The 21,967-nt window shown below is 34.1% G+C and overlaps 1 long non-coding RNA gene and 1 other non-coding gene across 2 annotated transcripts in view; one reads left to right on the top strand and one right to left on the bottom strand.

Moving 5' to 3' along the window:
* LOC145720659 (uncharacterized) overlaps nucleotides 1-21,967 on the bottom strand; it is a 387,974-nt gene that overhangs the window by 208,462 nt on the left and 157,545 nt on the right. The window lies entirely within an intron of this gene.
* Nucleotides 9,128-9,234, top strand: LOC115940770 (U6 spliceosomal RNA). Its single transcript, XR_004075507.1, has one exon. It is a non-coding gene; the product is annotated as a U6 spliceosomal RNA (small nuclear RNA).

Genomic DNA, 21,967 nt, shown 5'->3' with positions numbered 1-21,967 from the left:
TGTATTACCTTCTTTATCCACTCATCTGTGGATGGACACTTGTGTTGCTTTCATATCTTGGTTATTGTAAATAATGCTGCAGTAATCATCGGGGTGCCTATATCTTTTCCAATTGGTCTTTTTGTTTTCTTTGGGTAAACACCCAATAGTGGAATTATTAGATCTTATGATATTTCTATTTTTAACTTTTTAAGGAACACCTGTACCGTTTTCCACAGTGGCTGCATCATTTACATTCCCACCAACAATGCACAAGTGTTCTTTTTTCTCTATATCCTTGGCAACACTTGCTATTTCTTGTCTTTTTTATATTAACCATTCTAACTGGCTAATGAAACTAATGTTTAATAGATGCAAAGTGTGTCTCATCCTTGGTTTTTGAAAATAAAGTCTCTTTTATTCTTCTATTCTCCGTAGGTTTCCATTTTCTGTAATATGTATGTTAAACTAATGAGTGCTAAGTAACTAACAACTCTGAGAACTAAAAACACAAAAACACATGATGCCATCTCCATCTTTCTTTTTCTTTTCACCTTACTTACTTTTTCATAACAATTTGACCTCTATTGAATCCACTTCAGAACTCATTCTAAGTGAAGTAAATGGCAATTCTATGCTCAATAATGTTACATTTATGCAGTAAACTCATAGTGCTTAGATCTAATAGAAAAAGTGAGCGTTTTAGTTGTGAATTAATTAGCTGGTAAGTCAGGAAGAAATTTTTGTCTTCATACAAAAAGTATTTTTCTTTTTTTTTTTAATTTGAGACTTTATGTTTTAGAGCAGTTTTAGGTTTCCAGTAAAATTGAAAGGTACAGAAATTTTCCATATGCCCACTGCCCCCACACATTTATAGCCAACCCCATTATCAACATTCCTCATCAAAATGGTACATTTTTTTTTAAAGATTTTATTTATTTATTTGAGACAGAGAGAATGAGAGAGAGCACATGAGAGGGGGGAGGGTCAGAGGGAGAAGCAGACTCCCTGCCAAGCAGGGAGCCCGATGCGGGACTCGATCCAGGGACTCCAGGATCATGACCTGAGCTGAAGGCAGTCGCTTAACCAACTGAGCCACCCAGGCGCCCCAATGGTACATTTTGTTTTTACCAAAAATGAATGCATACTGACACATCATCATCACCCAAAATCCATAGTTTACATTAGGGTTCTTTCTTGGTAGTTTACATTCTATGAGTTTGGGGAAATCATACAAAATATTTTCACTGCATTAAATATCTTCAGTGCAGGGGCGCCTGGGTGGCTCAGTCATTAAGCGTCTGCCTTTGGCTCAGGTCGTGATCCCCGGGTCTTGGGATCAAGCCCCGTGTCGGGTTCCCTGCTCAGTGGGGATCCTTCTTCCCCTTTCCCACTCTCCCTGCTTGCGTTCTCTCTCTCCCTGTGTCTCTCTCTTTCAAATAAATAAATAAAATCTTTAAAAAAAAAATCTTCAGTGCTCTGCCTATTCATCTCTTCACCATGTGACCACTGATCTTTTTAGTTTCTCCATAGTTGTGCCTTTTCCAGAATGTTATATGGTTGGAATCATAACAGTATATAGCCTTCTCAGATTGGATTCTTCCACTTAGTAATAAGCATTTAAGTTTCCTTCATGTCTTTTCATGCCTTGAGAACTCTTTTCTTTTGAATTCTAAATAATATTCCATTGTCTGAATGTACCACAGTTTATCCATTATTGAAGGTCATCTTGGTTGTCTTCAAGTTTTGGCAATTATGAAAAAAGATATTATGAACTTCTGTGTGCAGATTTTTGTGTGGACGTAAGTTTTCATCTCTTCTGGGCAAACAACAAGGAGCACAATTGCTGGATTATATGGTAAGAGAGTACATTTAGCTTTGTCAGTAACCACCAAACTCTCTTCCAAAATGACTGTACCATTTTGCATTCCCATCAGCAATGTATGACAGTTCCTGTTGCTCCATGTCCTCACCAGCATTTGATATTCTCCATGTTCTGGATTTTGGCTATTTTAATAGTTGTGTAATAGGATCTTATTGTTTTAATTTGCATTTCCCAAATGACATATAATGTGGAGCATCTCTTCATATGCTTATTTGCCATGTGTGCATTTTATTTCTTCTTTGAGTAATTAGTTAAGATAATTAATAGATACCCAATATTGATTCAAAAGGGCACATGCTCCCCGATGTTTATAACAGCCTTATCAACAATAACCAAATTATGGAAAAAGCCCACGTCCATCAACTGATGAATGCATAAAGAAGATGTGAGATATACATATATATTTATCATGTAGATAAATAATACAATATAATTCCTTTATATATATAATGGAATATTACTCAGCTATCAAAAAGAATGAAATCTTGCCATTTGCAATGACGTGGATAGAGCTAGAGAGTATATTATGCTAAGCGAAATAAGTCAGAGAAGACAAATAGCGTATGATTTCACTCATCTGTGGAATTTAAGAAACGAAACAGATGAACATAGAGGAAGGGAGAAAAAGAGAGGGAAACAAACCATAAGAGACTCTTAACTATAGAGAAGAAATTGTGGGTTGATGGAGGGGAGGTGGGCAGGATGGGCTAAATGGGTGACGGGTATTAAGGAAGACACTTTTTGTGATGAGCACTGGGTGTTATATGTAAGTGATGAATTGCTAAATTCTACTCATGAAACCAGAAGAAGAAGAGGAAGAGGAGGGAGGAGGAGGAAGGAGGAGGAGGGAGGAGGAGGAGAAGGAAAAGACTAGAAGAAGAAGAAGGAGAAGAAGAACTAGAAGGAGGAGGAGGAGGAGGAGAGGCAAAAGAAACTATCCCTTGTTAATGTTTGGTGTAGTATCAAAGAAGAATAGCCACAGTTATCTAAAATGGCTATTAAAATACTTCTTCTTTTGCAATTACAAAAGAAAAAAAGGGGATGCACAGGAGTAGTAATTACCAGTGTCAGGGACTCCCTTAACAAGATTAAAGAACAGAAATTCACTTAGAACAAAAATTAAAGTCCACATCCAACATAAATTCCTCTTTTTTAAAATCCAGCCCTGTTACTAAATTGTATACCTGAAACTAATATTACACTGTATGTTAGTTAACTAACTGGAATTTAAATAAAAATTTAGAAATTTTTAAAAAGAACATTAATAGAGTGCCTCTATTTACACATAAATTAGTATTTCAAATAGTTACTCATTGTAGCTGAAATTTTATCTAAGATGGAGAAAACATGCAAATTTTGCCTTAGACACAGATGACATATTTTTCTGCCAATTAGAAAATGATGAAACTGAGTCAAGTAGATTATAGACAATAAAGAGCAACCCACAAGTTCATCAATCACAAGGTATCAAATATAGTGTAATATTCTTAATTTCTACAGAATAGTAACTATCTTGCATAAAATGTTCACCTTTAAGAGTAGATCATCATCCTTATTTAAATTACATTTGCTTCCAATTTTCTAAAAATAAATTTGGTTATAATCTACAATTTAATTGTGATAGAAAGCAAGAGGCAAGGGACAAAAAATGTCAAAAAAAAATCTAAGCTGGAAAAAAATCTAAACTGGAAAATTCAAGGACTATTTTTCTTTCCTTTCTTCTAGGATTTCAATGGTTGATTTTGTAAGATTGTTAGGAGTGTTAATGAGGTATCATATGTTAAAATGCCTAGCCCAGGACATGGTTGGTACTCAATCAGTGTTATCTGTATTTGAATTCTAGCCTTGTCTTTACACCGACTTTCAAAAAATTCATTGATCCATACACATTGAATGATCAATAATTTTTTTAAAGATTTTATTTATTTATTTGAGAGAGAGAATGAGAGAGAGAGAGAGCACATGAGAGGGGGGAGGATCAGAGGGAGAAGCAGACCCCCTGCTGAGCAAGGAGCCCCATATGGGACTCGATCCTGGGACTCCAGGATCATGACCTGAGCCGAAGGCAGTTGCTTAACCAACTGAGCCACGCAGGCGCCCTGAATGATCAATAATTTTGAAAGATAAAATAAAAGTGAGTCTAAACTACAAAGGCCTTTAATGACATACCTAGTTTTTTGGTTTTTGTTTTTTACTTAATAAACAAAGGAAATCCTCTAAAGATTGTGATCAGGGATATTAAAATATGACAATTTTGCTTTAACATAATTAATGTGACTTGATTAGCAAGTGATTGTGTGTATACATGCGTGCATTCATGTGAGTGTAAGAATGAGAATGATTAATAAAAAGTCCCTCAAGACTCAAATAGTCTGAATGGAAGGCAAGCATCTTGATTCCTTCCAATTTTTTTTTTTCTTGACATATGATCCTGAGCGCTTTTCTGTATTGAACTGCGTGATTTGTGTGTGATAATAAGTCTCTCAGTATGCTCAACTGGATAATTCTATTTTTTCCTGACAGTTCACACAAATAGCAATAAACTTATCTGATGCCCGCTGCTTTCTTTATGTCATTTGAAAATAAGTTACTGTTATACTTTCAGAATAAATTGAATTCTATTCTTTTAAACATGGGTTTGAGTAGGTCTGGTACTTTAGCTTTTTTCTGTTACATTACAGAATATTATTAAGTCCAAAGTGATACATTGTAGGAATAGTGCCATATAAATCCTTTTGCTATTGTGGAATCTGGGATTTGTCTCCATGGACACTGAGCCAAGCTAACATTCTGGGTTTCATAGCCTAACATTGACACTGAAGACTGAAAACCTAAGCAGTCTTTTAAAATGAAGTGACTATAAATTAAGCAACCATTGTATATCTATATATATCTATATATCTCTCTATATATATATTAAATAACTTACCAATTTTCCCTACAACATACAGAAGAGAGATTATTAAAACTTCCAGAATTTCTTAAAGCAGTAAAGATGACTACTTTCTCCAATCCTAGTGTTTAAAGGTTAATAATTTTGATGAAACTACTAACACACATTTATGATAATGAATTGGGATGCAAACAATGTGATGCAATGAATGATGGCATATTTATTAATTTAGAGTAAAATTAGAAGCCAACAAAATAAGCATTTCTACTGACTTTAAAGTAGTAAAAATTCTTCAACTTTATTTCTGTCTACATTAAAAAATAAAAGAACAAAATGCTTTTTAAAGAGAAGATATTGCATCAATTATGCAGAAAGTTCTATATCAAGATGATTTTTTTTTTCTTGATTTTATTTGATTGGTATAAATATAGATTTCCAGTGTGAGTTGCTGTGAAGGTCCTAGGTGCAAATTCTTGTGTTCTGGGAAGAAAGACATTTTTACTAAATTGTGAATCTGCCTTGTTTACTGTTTCACTCGCCCACTGACCAACCCATTCATTCTGGAGAGTGGCAGTAGGCTTCATTTTACATGGCATTTATAAAGTTTTATTTCATCAGTGGTTGGTTGACCTTTACTCATTATTTTCCTTAGAATTTCAGCAAAATAAACCTTAACCTACTAATGATATAACAGGATCACTACCCAGTTGCTAATTAAATACATGTATGGTACTGTAACAATTATGCTTAATTTCAAATAAATGAGGATAATAGTGTTTAGAAAGAGCCTCATGCGATATTCAACATATAATAAATTTTCAACAATTTTAAATTTTAAATTCCATGCAACATGATAATCATAAGTAATTCTTCAAAATATATTTCTAATTAAGGTATATTATAAAATATAATAAATATATTTTACACATACATTTTAGCACCCATCCCTACATTTCTCCAGTGCATCAATCTGATTGGTTTTGATTTGGTCTTGATTTGTCAGGACTATTAATGTAAGGCAAGGGTTCTAATCATTTCGGATGTCTATGCAAATATTGGATAAACTCTTTTAGCAAGCTCTTGTTCCAGCTATCCCAATTATTGTTTTCTGTCTCTTGCCAATAAACAATGTGCTGCGTTGGTAGCACACAAACACCACCCAAGAAAGCACTACTTGAAAGAAAGATAGGAAGAAAGAAAGAGAGAAAGAGAGAGAGAAAGACCTTTTGAAGTCTGCTTACTTTTAAATAGGAACAACAGTAATTATTGATATGTATGTCAGAGTTTCAGACAAGACTTGAAACAGAAGCAATCAAATGTGACAATATGAAGTGAAAATCTGTTGTCTTGCTATATTCAGCTTTTGTAGCTGAAGAACATATTGGAAAATTGTGTGTTGTAGAAAAGGAGGACATATTTAGAGACAAATTTCCAGCTAAAGAACCAGAAATCATCTGTTGCTTTGTTTAAAGCTGTATTGCAAAATCCAACAGACTTCCAGAATGAACTCATTTTTTTTTCCAGAATGAGCTCATTTTTTAAATGGAATAAAATAATAGCTAATATTTTGCAAAAGAAAAAGTATGTTAAACTATGGACTGATATTGACACTAATTACATTATTAAAAGCTGAAAAAAAAGCTCTAAAGATACAAACAATAAAAATTTGTTACTAAATACCCCATTCAATTTCATATATTGGTGATACAAAGATTGCTTGTGAACATCTTTTAATGAGCTTGCTTGAATTCCTACCCAAATATAAAGCCATTGTACTACTTTCTTTTTTTAATTTTATTATGTTATGTTAATCACCATACATTACATCATTAGTTTTTGATGTAGTGTTCCATGATTCATTGTTTACGTATAACACCCAGTGCTCCTTTCTGTGTTCTCTTTTGACAATGATGGCAAAATGGCACATAAAGTTATCCCATTTTTGTGACAAACCCTCCAGTTATTGACTGTATGATCATATTAATTTCCTTCTTTAAACAAAAAATCCTACAGTTACAGAATTAGCCACGGGAATAATTGCTGGCTATGTTTTGTGTTGCCAATTTATTTACCTTTGTAAAAATCATATAACATTTTGACATTTCAAAACATGATTATAATTGTAGGGTAATAAATGACAGTGTTAATTATCTATCTTGTGTGTTCTCTCAGGCCACAGGATTGGACATCTTCCAGTCACATTCTCCGTGGTTCCAATTGGTTATTAACCCTGTTCTTCTTATCCCACAAACTGGTGAGAAAATAAAAATGCAAGAAAAAGAGATGATCATCTTGAAACTAATCCCTTCCAGGCAAAAAAAAAAAAAAAAACACCTCAAGTTAATGAGATAGCCCGAAGTAGAGAATTTCCTTCTTTCTCTGAGATGGTAATTAGGACATATATATGAGTTACTATATAGTTATATCTGGAGTGTAAAACCAAAAGTGGTATTTTCACCTTATTGACACTTTTTTCAAAGTACAGAAAAATATATAATTAACTGCTTTCTGCAGTTATCAAAATAGATCTACTACAGTCAAAGATATATTTAAACATATATTTGAAATAAACTCCGTGGGATACATAGCAATTTTCTTTTCATTTTAAAAGAGAAAAATGAGGCTCAGAGATTAAGTATTATTCCAAAACTCACATAGTCAGTAAGTGTAAAACTTATATTTAAACTTCAAAGCCCATTTAATTTCCAGTATATTGTGAAGTAGAAGAATGCTCCTGGGTATGAGGGTTTGGTCACAGAGTAAAATTCCACATTTTAAATTTTGCAAATGGATCAGGCTAAGATCCTGGCAGTATCTTGGTGACAATATTGCTGAAGTGGGGTGAAGAGGAGGAGATCTACAGGTTATTGGGATGAAAATTATTTAAAAATATAGGACAGATGAAAAGTAAGATATATTTAATTAAAAATGAATTTAACATTACCCAGGATGCTAGAAAGACCATCTGAACTGTATAGAAATTCCCAAAGTTGCTGATCACTTGATAATGATTTGATAGATATGACTGATTTTAAGGATAACTATTTTTGCGGGGGTAGTAATATGGGCAGAGGATAAGACCGAAAAAGAGTGGCCCTGATAAGAAATAAAAATGAATGAATTCACATGACCTGGGACTGGATGAATGTGGGAGTTTAAGAAGCATCAACCCTAAGATAAATTATAAAGAAAGCAGAACAAAAGATAAAGTAAGGTAATGCATGACTAGGAAGCATTTTGGAGTGCTGCAATTCAAGATTTAATTGTTTGGAACATGTTTATCAAAAAAAGCAGCTGAATATTACTTATCGTATTGTTTTACCATGCATATTCCACTTTCAGACATAAATGGATTTCATTCAGGAAGACATATTATGTATAATGTGAAAATCAATAACTTTTCATCATATAAAGTAACACATGATTAACTAGATCTATAAAGAATAGTTTCAAATCTATTACTAAGGATATCCTATTTTAACAAGTACTTTAAAAGGATATAAATGATTAGAAAGTGTTAGAACAAAAAAATATGTTTCACCACTTTTTCAAAATAGATTTTTCATTTTTATAATCTTTGAGCTTATCATCAGATATACACTTAAGAAATTTATCAAGAAAACAAGGGGAGCCTGGGTGGCTCAGTTGGTTAAGCATCTGCCTTCGGATCAGGTCATGATCTCAGTGTCCCATGGAGCCCAGCATCGGGCTCCCTGCTCAGTGGGGATTCTGCTTGTCCCTCTCCCTCTGTGCCTCCCCCCCTGCTTGTGCTCTCTCTCTCTCTCTGGCAAATAAATAAAGAAAATCTTAAAAAAAAAGAAAACAAGAATGCTTAAATATCATATAAGCTTAAAAATGATATTCAAAGAATGGGTTCTTATATACTACAATGTTCATGTAGTTCAAGTAGCACTGTTGTAGCCATTATCCCAGTATATGTTGTTATAAAACTTGGAGAAACAAAATTTAACATACAAATTTTAAGAAATTAAATATAATAGAATTTAAATATGCAGATAAATACATATGTAATACCTTTCTTGTGAGGTGTAACTTTGCTTTACATAATGTCACATAATGACATCAATCAAAGCATTAAGCCCCAGTTGACTGAGAAAATATAATTCCGCTAAGTTGGTGCTTTGCATCACTTTCAGATCTCAAGCTTGTGCTATGCAATCCTAGAAATATAAAAATGAGTGAAGAATTTTGGCAATTCAGAATTTGGAATGAAGCAGAGGGCAAGGGACAGGTGGCTCAACAACTATCTAAATTCTTCTTACTATTAATTTCCAATAAAATGCCATCATTCTAATTGGTGGATTTCCTGAAGCTCTAACTTGGAATCTATTTTGAGAAAAACTACTCAAGTGCTCGCTTTGGCAGCACATTTACAAAAATTGGAACAACAGAGAGAAGCTTAGCATGGCCCGTGTGCAAGAATATCATGTGAATTTATGAAGTAGTCCATATTATTTATTGTTTATTAAGTCGAGTTTTTGTTATGGTATTAAACAATTTTTGGACATAGAGAGTGGTGATATTGCACAACGTTGTGAATGTAATTAGGCACAGAATTTACACTTAAAAACTGTTAAAATAGCAAATATATATATGCAAATAAGCTTATTAGAGCAAAATATAGTTAATTTGTAGAGGTTCAATTATATTAAATCATTGTTCCCCATTCTTACTCTTACAAAAGAAAATTGAAAACTAAAATGTAACATCGTAATCATTCTTTCTTTCCCATTTTAAAGCTGAACAACAAATATAGCAGTGATTTACATATGGAATACATTAAAAAGTAAATAATTCATCTGTAATGAAAGCCATGGTAGGACATGGGGAGTAGTAAGTTAATAAAAAGAGAAACATCATAGTCTGTAGATATTAGGGTACAATCACGGAGGAAAGATAAGAGGGAGAAATAAGTTCCTTTGATAGATTTGATCCTGCCCATAATTAGGTACTGAACTTCAACAGTTTGCCCTGAGTGTTCATGGGATGATCCAGACACTGATCATTTACTTTCCTTGCAGTTTGTTTACTTTGTTTCTTTTTCTTCCCTGTATTGCTTTTCCTCTACCAGCAGCAGTTAGTGTTTCTCTTTCTTTCTTTTTTTTTTTTAATTTATTATTATTTTTTGCCAATGGTGTTTTTCTCCTCTTCTTTTTTTTTTTCCCAAATCTCACAGGGTTATTCCTCAAAATATATTTATTTATATTCAAGCTGTTTTGCAGTTTAATCTGCTGGTACATTTGAAATTTATTTCTGAATCTCTTGCCATTTTGCTAGAACTGTCCCTGTCCATCCACCCACCCCCATTCCCCACCCCAACCAACTTCATTTTTCTTACTTGTTTGGATCAAGACCCAAAATATTTTTTACTTCTGTATTTACAAAAATGAAGTTTAGCATGTTACCACCTTTTAATTTTTGTCTCACAAATAATGATTCTAGAACTGTCCTAAAGCCAGAACTATATTTAGTAAACATACAGGATTGTCTTTTAAACTGCTTCATAGAACATCATCGGCATGACTAGCAGAAGGTGCCAGATTTAGGGTGATAATCACTTACTGCTCTCTTACCTAAACATACAAACCTAAGTAAGGTTCATTTTGTATCTGCTGAATTACCTAAAACTACTACAATTCTGTAATATAATAGCAGAATGTAGTCATGGCAGCAATATAGCGTTTGGAGTAAGAAAAATTAGGTTTTAGTTCACACCTTTCTGTTCTTTATTTAGAAGATCTTTCTAACTTGACTTTTTAAAATACAGTGTAGGGGCGCCTGGGTGGCTCAGTTGGTTAAGCGGCTGCCTTCAGCTCAGGTCATGATCCTGGAGTCCCGGGATCGAGTCCCGCATCGGGCTCCCTGCTCGGCAGGGAGTCTGCTTCTCCCTCTGACCCTCCTCCCTCTCATGCTCTCTGTCTCTCATTCTCTCTCTCTCAAATAAATAAATAAAATCTTTAAAAAATAAATAAATAAATAAATAAATAAATAAATAAAATACAGTGTAAGTTTGCTGATAATAACTTGTGCCTGACCTAACTACTTTGGTTACCCTGTGAAATAACTGAAATAATACCTTTGAAATCATTCTGTAGACTAGGTGAAATAATTATTATAAATATTATTTTGTGGGTTTGGTAGTTACAACAAATTGATAGAATTTGGTGAGATTAAATACTTCACTGAACACATAAAAAACTTCATTGAAATAAAATATAATCCATAATAAGAAACTGTCTTCAGAGTAGTACTTTTCCTTTCAACTACCTAACTTTCACTTGTCTTTTGTCATTTTCATTTCCTACTCTTACCCCTGAAAGAAAAACAGAGATTTCCATTCATCTACTGATAACAGGGGCTGGTTATGTCTAGTGAAATTCATTACTGCTTTGATTTCTATGAGATCCTTTAAACTCTGTTTGAGTTGTCCTCTTGCCATGTCCATTTTTTCTGTTGTCTAGATCACTCTGATGTGTACTTTGATTCCCTATTCATTTCTTTGCTGCCTCTTGTACACTACATAATGACAAGAATGTCCAACATGTTGAAGAAAGAAGTTTTTTTGGTACCTTAAGATAAATGAATTTAGAGTTTTGATGCTGCATACACAGAAAAAAAGTCCTATAGAATGTAAAATTAGTATTGATTAAATAAAAAATTTGAATTATATTTAAATGTGTAAAGATAATAAATAATTATCAAAAGGAAAAATCAGAGGCAAGAAACAAATGTACTATAGTTAAGAGATTTAAATCTGTATTTTTCTTGGTGTTGTTTCCTTTAATGGTTATAGAAAACATTATAAAGGATCTCACTGTTGCTACTTATGCCTTGTGAAGTTGCCCCAAACTGTTTATGTCTATAAAAAATTGATGTATATGATCTTTTATCTGTGTCAGATATGCATCAGCAATTCATATTACTATGGGTTTTTAGGAAATCCAATATTTTTGTATGTCTTATTACCCTTACTGAGCAAGGTAAGATTATGGTTGTTATTGTTCAAGCTGACACATTCCTTGATGATAGAATTTTTCTTGGGCTTGATTGTCTAAGGCAGTAAACACAATATACTCAGCACTTATTTTGTGCTGAGCATAAAACATCACATTTGGATTTCTGGGAGAGTTCCAAAGATATTCCGATGACCAGGGGAATTTTACAATTTCACACAAAATCCCCATCAACACTTGGGATTATAAGGTGTTTTTAAGTGAAAGTAACAGGTATAAAATGATATCCCAGTGTACTTAACCAACATTGTTTAATGCCAATGATTTTAAGCACTTGTCTTCATATGCTTATTGACTCTTTTGGTTTCCTATTCTATAAACTGCCTAAATATATATTCTTTATTTACTTTCTATTACAGTTTTGGCATCTTTGTTGTTAATTTGATGAAGTTATTTATATGTTCTAGATAACAATCTATTTCCTGTATTAAATTCTTCAATTCCACCCTCTACTTTTAAATTCATATAAATTCTATACATTCTCAATTCTAGGATTTTTCTTCTTTTTGAGAAACCTACAAATGCTCTAAAATGTATAGAGAAGTATAAGAATGCACAAAGAGCCCAATCATTTTTTTAAAAGAAGTTATAAAAGTAAGATACACTATAGTATGCTATATATAGTATTAGTTGTATGTTTTAAATTTTGGCATTTAGAAGAACACACAGATAAAGCAATTGAAAAAATAGAGAGCTAGAAACTAAACCATTTGTATTTGGCCATTTCATATACAATAAAACATTACCATAAATTGCTGGGGAAAGATGGAGAGTTTAAGTAGATTGCAGCAAGAATCCTAGCTCTCCATAGAGAGAACAAGAAACTTAATCACGACATTCAAGGATGGAAACTAGATGGGTTAAATTTTTAATTTTGAAGGTTAAATTGCAAAGTTAATAAAGGAAAATTAAGGAAAACTTCATTGTGTCCTAGAGGCAGAAAATAAACTTCTTGTATAAAAATTTTACAGAACAAATGACAAGGCAAAAATTGATAAATTTAGTTACATCAAAATCAAAGATTTCTCTTCATAAAGGACATTATTATCATTTACAATTTTATTCACTAGCAATACAAAATGCAAAATATATTTTTAAAAGTGATACCAGCGATAACAACAAATATATACAGTGTCTAGAAATAAAGATGTGCAAGAATTTTATATAAAGATAAACTCAGTATTTTAAAGATTTTTTTCTTTTCAACTTGATCTGTAGATTCATCTCAATGAAATTCACAATTTGTGAAGTGGGGTCAATAAGCCCTTCCCAACGGACTTACACCCAAGAATATATAAATGCCTTCTTTAAAAAAATAAAGGATTAGGACTTGTGTTCCAAATTATTAAGATTTATAATAAAGCTAAAGTTTTTAAAATAGCATATATTGGGACAGGGATAGTACAATGGACTAATTCAATACAGTGATGGTCCTAGAAAATACCCCCCACACATACAGAAACATGATTAATGAGTGAAGTGGACTGATCACAACTGGAATGGGGGAAATTATTATAATTTTAAAAATATATGCTATTTTTTATAGTACACATCAACTTACAAAACCACTTTGCTTAGTAATTGGTAGATATAGCTAAGCAAGAATTCAGTACCAATGAAAACCGTCTGTTGTTCATCAGAAATATAATTAGTAAATTGCTATATTTATCAACAAACTGAAACTACAAAATTTTTTTAAGTCTTTTTTTTTAAGATTTTATTTATTTATTTGACAGAGAGAGACACAGCGAGAGAGGGAACACAAGCAGGGGGAGTGGGAAAAGGAGAAACAGGCTCCCACTGAGCAGGGAGCCCGATGAGGGGCTCAATCCCAGGACCCTGGGATCATGACCTGAGCCGAAGGCAGACGCTTAACCGACTGAGCCACCCAGGTGCCCCAAAATTTGTTTTAAGTCTTATTTCTTTAAATAACCTTGAAGAATGAAGAAAACATTGAGGTACAGTTGATGAACTCTTGTGCTCTTTATTTCTTCATTTGTAATAAAAGGCAATACATTATCAGTCATGTGTAATGTGGGTCAAATGTATCAAAAGGACTCGCTAATTTCCAAACTGCTCTTTTCTCTGTGCCTTTTGTTAAGTGGATTTCCTTTGGATAAAAACCCTTGTGTGATCAGACAAGTAATCCTTATATTACATGGTAAGTTAGATATATTAAGACTGCATATTCTACTTCCTTATCAGGGTGCCAAATTCCAAATGCCTTATGATTATATATTAATATGTAATTATAAGCATATTCCCAGTTCTAAGCAATAAGGAGAAACAGTGGAAACAAAACAAAACAAATCCCAAATCACTGCCTACGTGGGTTAACATTCTAGTTGGTAAAATGACAATCAAGCTAACTGTAAGTAACGTTTATCTAATACTACTACTGCATACTTAATTATGCCAAAAAAAAGTAACTTAATAATGAGTCCACGCAAAAAAAATTTTCCTTCCTTCACAATGAGTCCATGCAGAAAAATAAGATAATGCAGAAATCTGCATTATCTCACAGTTTCTGTGAGTATTCAGGCTGCTTCTGGCTCAGGGTCTCTCATAAGGCTGCTTGTCAACATCTCATTCATAGCTGTGGTCAGAAGCTCCACTAACGAGCTCCCTCATGTGTCTATCGGCTGTTGTTTGGAGACATCATTCTTTGCCATATGATCTTGACCATAGGGTTACTCATAAAATATCAGCGTATTTTGCCCAAAGAAAGAGATGGAAGCCACCATTTTTTGGAAACCTAATCTCAGAAGTGGCATCCCTCCATTAGGTCATATTGTCCTTTATTATAAGTGTGCCAATGAGTCCTGCCCACATTTAAAAGAGAGGAAATGACACAGGGGCATGAATACCAGGAGGTGGGGAACACTGGGGACCATTTTAGAGGCTGCTTCCTACAGGAAATAAATATAGTGATAAGGGCTAAGAAGAAAATAATGTAGAGGAGATAATAAGTTTCAGGGGAAAAAGCTGAAATTTTAGATAGGATGAGAAAACTGCAGTGACAGTGACATTTGAAAAAAAGTAAGGGTGGGTGACACATGTGGATATGTGAGGGCAGACCATTTCAGACTAAGAAAAGGGCAAACAAAGAGATCCTGATCTATAACAAATTGGTAATGAGGAAATAAAAATTAGCACGAACTGAGAAAGTTAAAATTGGCCATCTCATTCATTAGACTGGGATAACTGACAAGGCCAGCTCAAAGTTAACCTGAAACAACATGTCTCTAAGGATTTGCTGCACCTGTAACGTGTCATAACCGCTACCTTCTTTAGTGACTACTGATTTCTTAATCACTGAGAAACTCTGTCCCCTGAAAATCAGACCAGCAGAAATATGGTTTGAAAACATATCACTAAGAATAAAACATGCCACTCTCATCTGGGTATCTAAGTCATCTTGATACAGAGCAGAAGCCTCAATTTTTAATCCAAGTGCAAAGATGCAGATAATGGTTTTCTAGACACAACATTCCACATTTAAATTGATTTTGTAGTTTCCACGGAAACAGAATCCTTGGTCCACTTTCCAAACCAGACGTCATTTTGACCCCTTTACACAAGGCCCAGTTTTGTTTTTAGCCTATCAAAACCCTACTTCACTTAGATTTGGCCTAAATGCCACCTATCCCAAATGTTGAAGTAAATTTCTCTTTTTCTTTGTGGCAACGTCTTTTGATTCTATCAGTGTACAGTCTATCTCACTAAGATAGGTCCCCAAACCTAACTTCGTGGGACTACAGGCTTGTCCCTATTGTCTTAAATTGATTGAGCTGGCAAAGTAAAGAGTGTTAAGAGAATGAGGGGAGACAGTAGTAGAGGACAATAAAGAAATACATTTTCCTTCCTTTACAGTAATAATGAGTCCACGCAAATGCAGGATTCTATTATATTGCTGGCATTGCATAGATAATATCACTTCAATGAAAACTGAAGACAGTCAGACAAACTAATTGAAAGAACATGGTCAGAGATATTTTGGAGATATTTGGATGGATGGATAGTAAAACAGGAAGTGAATTTTCAGCCTTGGACACATAGTGGGAATAGAATTAATTTAATATATTATTTGCTTTCTGGGGGGAAGATTCTACACTGCCCCATTGGGGAACCAGGATAATTACCTAAGGAGCAACAATTTGTTGATGGAGCTAAGAGTAGGATAACCAGGAGAGACTTCTGTTCTTTTCTTCCAAAGGGAATAACAAAGCCCTGGATGAGCAAAATTTGTAACAGCAGATAAAAATATTCAATGCTGAGTATGGATGGGGGCATGTTTGGATCTGAGTAATTTTTCTGGTAGCTTCTCTTTGCTCTGGTTTCCTGATTGGGTGAAACTAATATATTACTGGCTGTGAGCACATGGTCTATCCTGCCCACCCCTTACAGGGACCAAACAACAACTTGGAGTAAGGGTTTCTATAGAGAAAATTAAAACTTGCCCTCAGGAGCTCTGTTTCAAAGTTTAACCTTTTGGGGAGTTGAGGTGAGGCAGAGCATGTTAGCAAGTCCACTTGGAAGCATCCTTTAGCCATATATTCCAACCTAAAATTTACCAATAATAAAATGTTCCATGATAATTATTATTCCATTTATTTGGTTACTGTGTCCACCTCTAAATTAATTTTGAATTTGTGTGGAAAGCACATTATGGGTTGACATTACAGAGCCCCAACAGTCTGTTCTAGCTAACATACCATTTTTCTGGGGTGCCTGGGTGGCTCAGTCGGTTAAGCGGCTGCCTTCAGCTCAGGTCATGATCCCTGGGTCCTGGGATTGAGCCCCACGTCCGGCTCCCTCCTCAGTGGAGAGCCTGCTTCTCCCTCTCTCTCTGCCTGCTGCTCTGCCTACTTGTGGTTTCTCTCTTTGCGTCAAATAAATAAATAAAATCTTAAAAAAAAAAAAAAAACATACCATTTTTCTATTCCTCGTCTTATCCAAACATCTGGAAAATGTTATCTGCATTTGGTATTTCTACATTCTTACTTTGCTAGCAACATATTCTGATTTGCTTTTATTACCAAAAGTGTGCTGAACTCTTTTTAAAGTTTATAATTACCTTTATGTTGCTAAAATGTTACCCAAACTCTTAACATTTGAAAAGTTTGATCATTCTCTCCATGATACGCTTTCTTTTCTTAGCCTCTATTTACCTCATCAACATATCTCCGTTTCTTTTACTGGAGGATATGTCCTCCTTTACCCAACCTCCAAAATCTAAAATCTGAGGTCCTCAGGTTTGGCTTTCAGTTCTTGTTTTCTTCTGTACTCCTTAGGTAACTTCATCTAGGCTAATGATCTTAATCTTAAATGCAACTTACACACACACACACACACACACACAGTCGCTAAGATATTTTATCCAGACATAATATATTTCATGAGCTCCTTCAGACCCAAAGTCAAATAAGCATCTACTTGCTATCTTTATCTAGATAACTATCAAGTACCTCAGATTTATCATTTTTAAACTTGACTGTCTTCATCCTCTCCAAAGCTGTTCATATTTGTTTTCCCCTTCATATTAAATTGTGTCCCAGTCCATTTAGAGCTTCCAATACAAACCTAAAAGTCATTCTTTTCTGTGGTTACCTGTCCCACCACCCCTGATACACATTGGAATCTGTGTACAGAGATTCTATAAATTCACTTCAAACTGTCATCATCTCTGTCTTGAAAAAATGCAATAAACACCTATCTCTCTTCAATGATTCTTATTTCCCTCCAAACAATTCTATTCACTGGGCTCAAATTTTTCTAATCTAGATGATCACATTTCTATTCATATGGTAAATCTTTTTTTAAAAAGATTTTATTTATTTATTTAACAGAGAGGTAGAGAACAAGCACAAATAGGCAGAGTGGCAGGCAGAAGGAGAGGAAAAATCAGACTCCCTGGGATCATGACCTCCTGGGATCAAGCCCTGAGCTGAAGGCAGCCGCTTAACCAGCTGACCCACCCAGGCGCCCCAACATATGGTAAATCTTTAAAGCCTCACCATTTTACCTCGAAATCCATTTTTTTCATAAGTCAGAGCAATCTTTTTCTAAAAAGGGAAGTGAGTCATGCCATTCTTTCCTTAAAATCATCCCATAACTTTTCCATTATGAATGGACATGCTTTGGTAGTTTTAGCACTGACCCTACAGATCTCCATAATAGGATCTAATTTACCTTTTAATCCTCAGTTTTACCCACTACTTAATCTCTACCCTATGCTCCAGCAACTGGACTACTCACCATTGCCACAAATGAGCTGGGTCTTTTCTAATACTGTTTCTTGAAATCTCTGTGCTCCTTTCTCAATGAGAAAATATCTAAACAAAGTATTTTGACTTTGAGTCTAACTCAAATTATAACTCTCCAATAAAGCCTTCTTCTTCTTTGCTTTTTCATGATCTCTTTTGTGGATATTTTCCACAACACATATAATTTATAAATGGATGAGTATGTATCTACCTTTTCTCTTTATGTTGGACCCCTGGAGTACTAAGACTTATTAATCTACATATCCCCAGGTCTTAGTAAAGTGCCTGGTCCAAAGTGAGTATTTTGGAAGTGGTGATTGAATCACATTGAGAAAATACTGATTATCAACTAATCAGGGTTCATAAAGGTGGGTAATCTAGCCTTGAGATTTTGTACACATTAAATGCCATTGTGAACTCCTTTTTCTTTTTCTACTTTTGAGTATTCATGCTCCAAAATGCTATTGTAAATAAGTAACAAGAATATATTTCACCCTATAGGTTTGACAACAACTATGAAATCATTTTCACATGGATTTTCGACTGTGTTCAAAAGTGTTGCTATCATTAGAACAGAGGACATTTGAAATAGTGCTATATATTTCCTTTATAGGCAAAACATACTGACATTTGGGAAATAGTCTTTGCTACTTAATACCATGATAAAAATCATCAGTGAACTCAACTTATACATAAATAAGGCATAGATTTCTTAGAATTTATGAAGTAAACACATGCTATTGTTAATATCATTATTATTGGTCCCAATATAATTTCCAAGCATGTCAGTTAGCCTACAGCATGTAGTTGAATAAATAGGCCTAACACACTTTCTTTCCACTGACCACAAATTTCCATACCCTAGTTTTCTGCAGAAATTGCACATCTCTAACTCATTGCCTAAAGAAATCGGCTTTATCTAAGCAACTGGTAGGAATATCTCTGTAACACATGAGCTGGTTAGCATTTATAGGTTGCACACTATGACGTCAGTAATGAAATGAAACAAAATTAGAAAAACAAGTTAATATGCATTTATACCTTTAAAAAGTTTAATAATGAAAATGTGCTCTATAGTGAGACTAAAGAGTTAGAAAGGCTAGGTTTCCCCATGCATTAAGTGGCCTGAGGGCTATATTTACCATATGTCACTTAACCAGTTATCCCTGAAGTGCCTTACTGCTTAATCATGTGAAGGTCTCAATCTGTGTGGCACACAGCCTATTGACAAACAAACTCAGATTCTTTGATTATACTTCCCCCCCCATCTCCATTTAAAAGTTTTAATCTCCCTTATACCAATATGTATGACTTGACCTCCCCATCTACATACACATTTCCCCCAAAGTGATTTTCCATAAAGCTTGGTCAAAATTTGACTTGTAAGGGAGATTTTGAATATATTTTATAACACAGAGCTGAATCCAGAGGAAAAAAAAAAAAGTAAGAAAACTCTCCTCCACAAGGATTTCATTCAGCCCACTTTTAAACTTGATCCATAATTTGATCGAATGCTCCTGGGCACTATTAAATAGCAATAATGAACTTCACCTAAAGCCCTTAGTAATTTTGTTCCACATTTCCTTCTCTAATTATCCACTATTCCCTATTTATTATTACTTCATTCTCTGCCTTGAGGCTGTCTAAAAATACTAAGAATGATAAATTAAACAATACATTTGGCACCAAGTTAACCTGTGGGGAGGGTTATAATTTAATGGGTTGTCTTCTGAATTAATTATTTCTGAATTATTTAATTGCAGTTTCTAAACAAATTTCTTAGAATATGTGACTTTAGAACTTGCAATATACTTCTAATAAAATTATAATGACAAAAATCATAGATATATCATAATTATCTATTAAGTTAAATTTTACAGTAATTTGACTGTACATCTATAGAGATTTACTGATTATATTTTTACTAGCAAGCATTGTCTTCTATAGAAGTTTAACAATATTTTCGTTAGTATCTCACCAGTACAGACATTAAATTATTGGAATTTTTAAGCTAATGCCTTTTCCCCCTAAGTAACAATAATTATTGACTCCTATATTAAAGTCTTATGAGTCTCTTAGATTAAGTACTACTTTAAAGAACTTGATGGTACATTGTACACTGTTTACTTAATCCTATCATTCTCATTAAAATTCTGTGAAAACCAGTTTCTTATTCTCTGAGCTAAAACCTCCACATTTAATGTGGGAAAGTTGTCTTTTAGAAGAATCCACATCGCAAAATGGCAACCATGTTATTTGTAGTGTGAAACTTAACCCATATTGCGTAATGTTTTTTTAGTTTTCTTCTTGGAGAAGCAGAACTCTTATGGAAGTTTCCTTCCATAAACAAAAACTTCCCAACCATTTATCAGCAGCAGCAGGTCCAGAAGAAGTGAAACAGCTCATCTGGTCTTAACCTCTGGAATTTTCCCAAATTAATTACCTACTACATCCAGCCCACAAAAGCCTTCTCAAATTTCATGTATGAATGGCTGCAGTGGTGATCCAAAGCTCTTTACAACCTCCTTTAATACTTTGAACTGCTGGACAGTGGTTTTTAATGCTTTAAAAAGCTCAGTAGTAGAAAGAAAGTTTTCACTGAGTGCTAAGATATTATTCAACTGTAAAGTCTTAAATTTCAAGTATATCGAGTCTTTTAATATATAATGTTCTTTTACATATTGTTTAAACTTAACTACAAGAAATAGACTAAGTTCATGATGTGCAGTTAATCATGGACTAATTTTATTCTTACACCTAGAATAATATAGCTTCTGCATGTCTTAAAAATATTGATGATATAACTGTCTCAGGAAACATATTTAGGAAGGCAAATGCATTCCAAAAGGAAAATGGAATTCTCATACAGTACAGATAAGGAACAAAGTTGCTATAAGAACTCTGGAATATTATTTGACATTATCTATTAAATTTAAACACCCATGTACCCAGTGACCTAACAATTTCGTAAGTGGGTATAAAAGTGCACCTACAGAACTGGGCAAGAATACTCACAGAAAAAAATGTGTAAAATCCCCACACTGATACAGTAGTAAATTGGGAAAATATAAATTATAGTATGTACATACAATGAAATACTATGTAATGATAAAAATTAAATAATTATAGCTACATGCAATAATATGTCTGAATCTTACATAATATTGATCAAAATAAGCCCAACACAAAGATTATATTAATTAATTTATATAATATGCAATAACAGGCAAATCAGTCTGTAGAATTGAGGTTAAGACAGTGGTAACTTTTGGGGAGAAGGGAGGAAATGTGGATGGTATGGGCAGAAGGCTGGATTCTGAGTGTTTGGTTGTTACTTGATCAAGGTGATGGTTACACAAATGTGTTTACTTTGCCCATTCAACTGTATATTTATGATTTATCCACTCTTTTATATATATGTAGTGCTTTAATTAAAATGGTAAAAATTTGGGGGTGCCTGGGTGGCTCAGTCCATTAAGTATCTGACTTTTGGTTTCGGCTCAGGTCATGACCTCAGGGCCCTGTGATGAGCCCCACATCAAGTACCATGCTCAGTGCAAAGTCTGCTTGTCCCTCACCCTCTGTCCCTCCCCCTACTTGTCCTCTCTCTCTCTCTCAAATAAATAAATAAATACAATCTTTAAAATATTAAAAAAATGGTAAAAAAAATTTAACTTGACATATTAAAACATACACTTTAAATATTAACATCTAGGGCGCCTGGGTGGCTCAGTTGGTTAAGCGACTGCCTTCGGCTCAGGTCATGATCCTGGAGTCCCGGGATCGAGTCCCGCATCGGGCTCCCTGCTCGGCAGGGAGTCTGCTTCTCCCTCTGACCCTCCTCCCTCTCATGCTCTCTGTCTCTCATTCTCTCTCTCTCAAATAAATAAATAAAATCTTTAAAAAAAAA

Source organism: Leptonychotes weddellii, chromosome 3, assembly GCF_054177405.1.
Source record: "Leptonychotes weddellii isolate Sample4059 chromosome 3, ASM5417740v2, whole genome shotgun sequence".
Taxonomy (NCBI): domain Eukaryota; kingdom Metazoa; phylum Chordata; class Mammalia; order Carnivora; family Phocidae; genus Leptonychotes; species Leptonychotes weddellii.
This window is presented reverse-complemented; position numbering and strand designations above follow the sequence as displayed.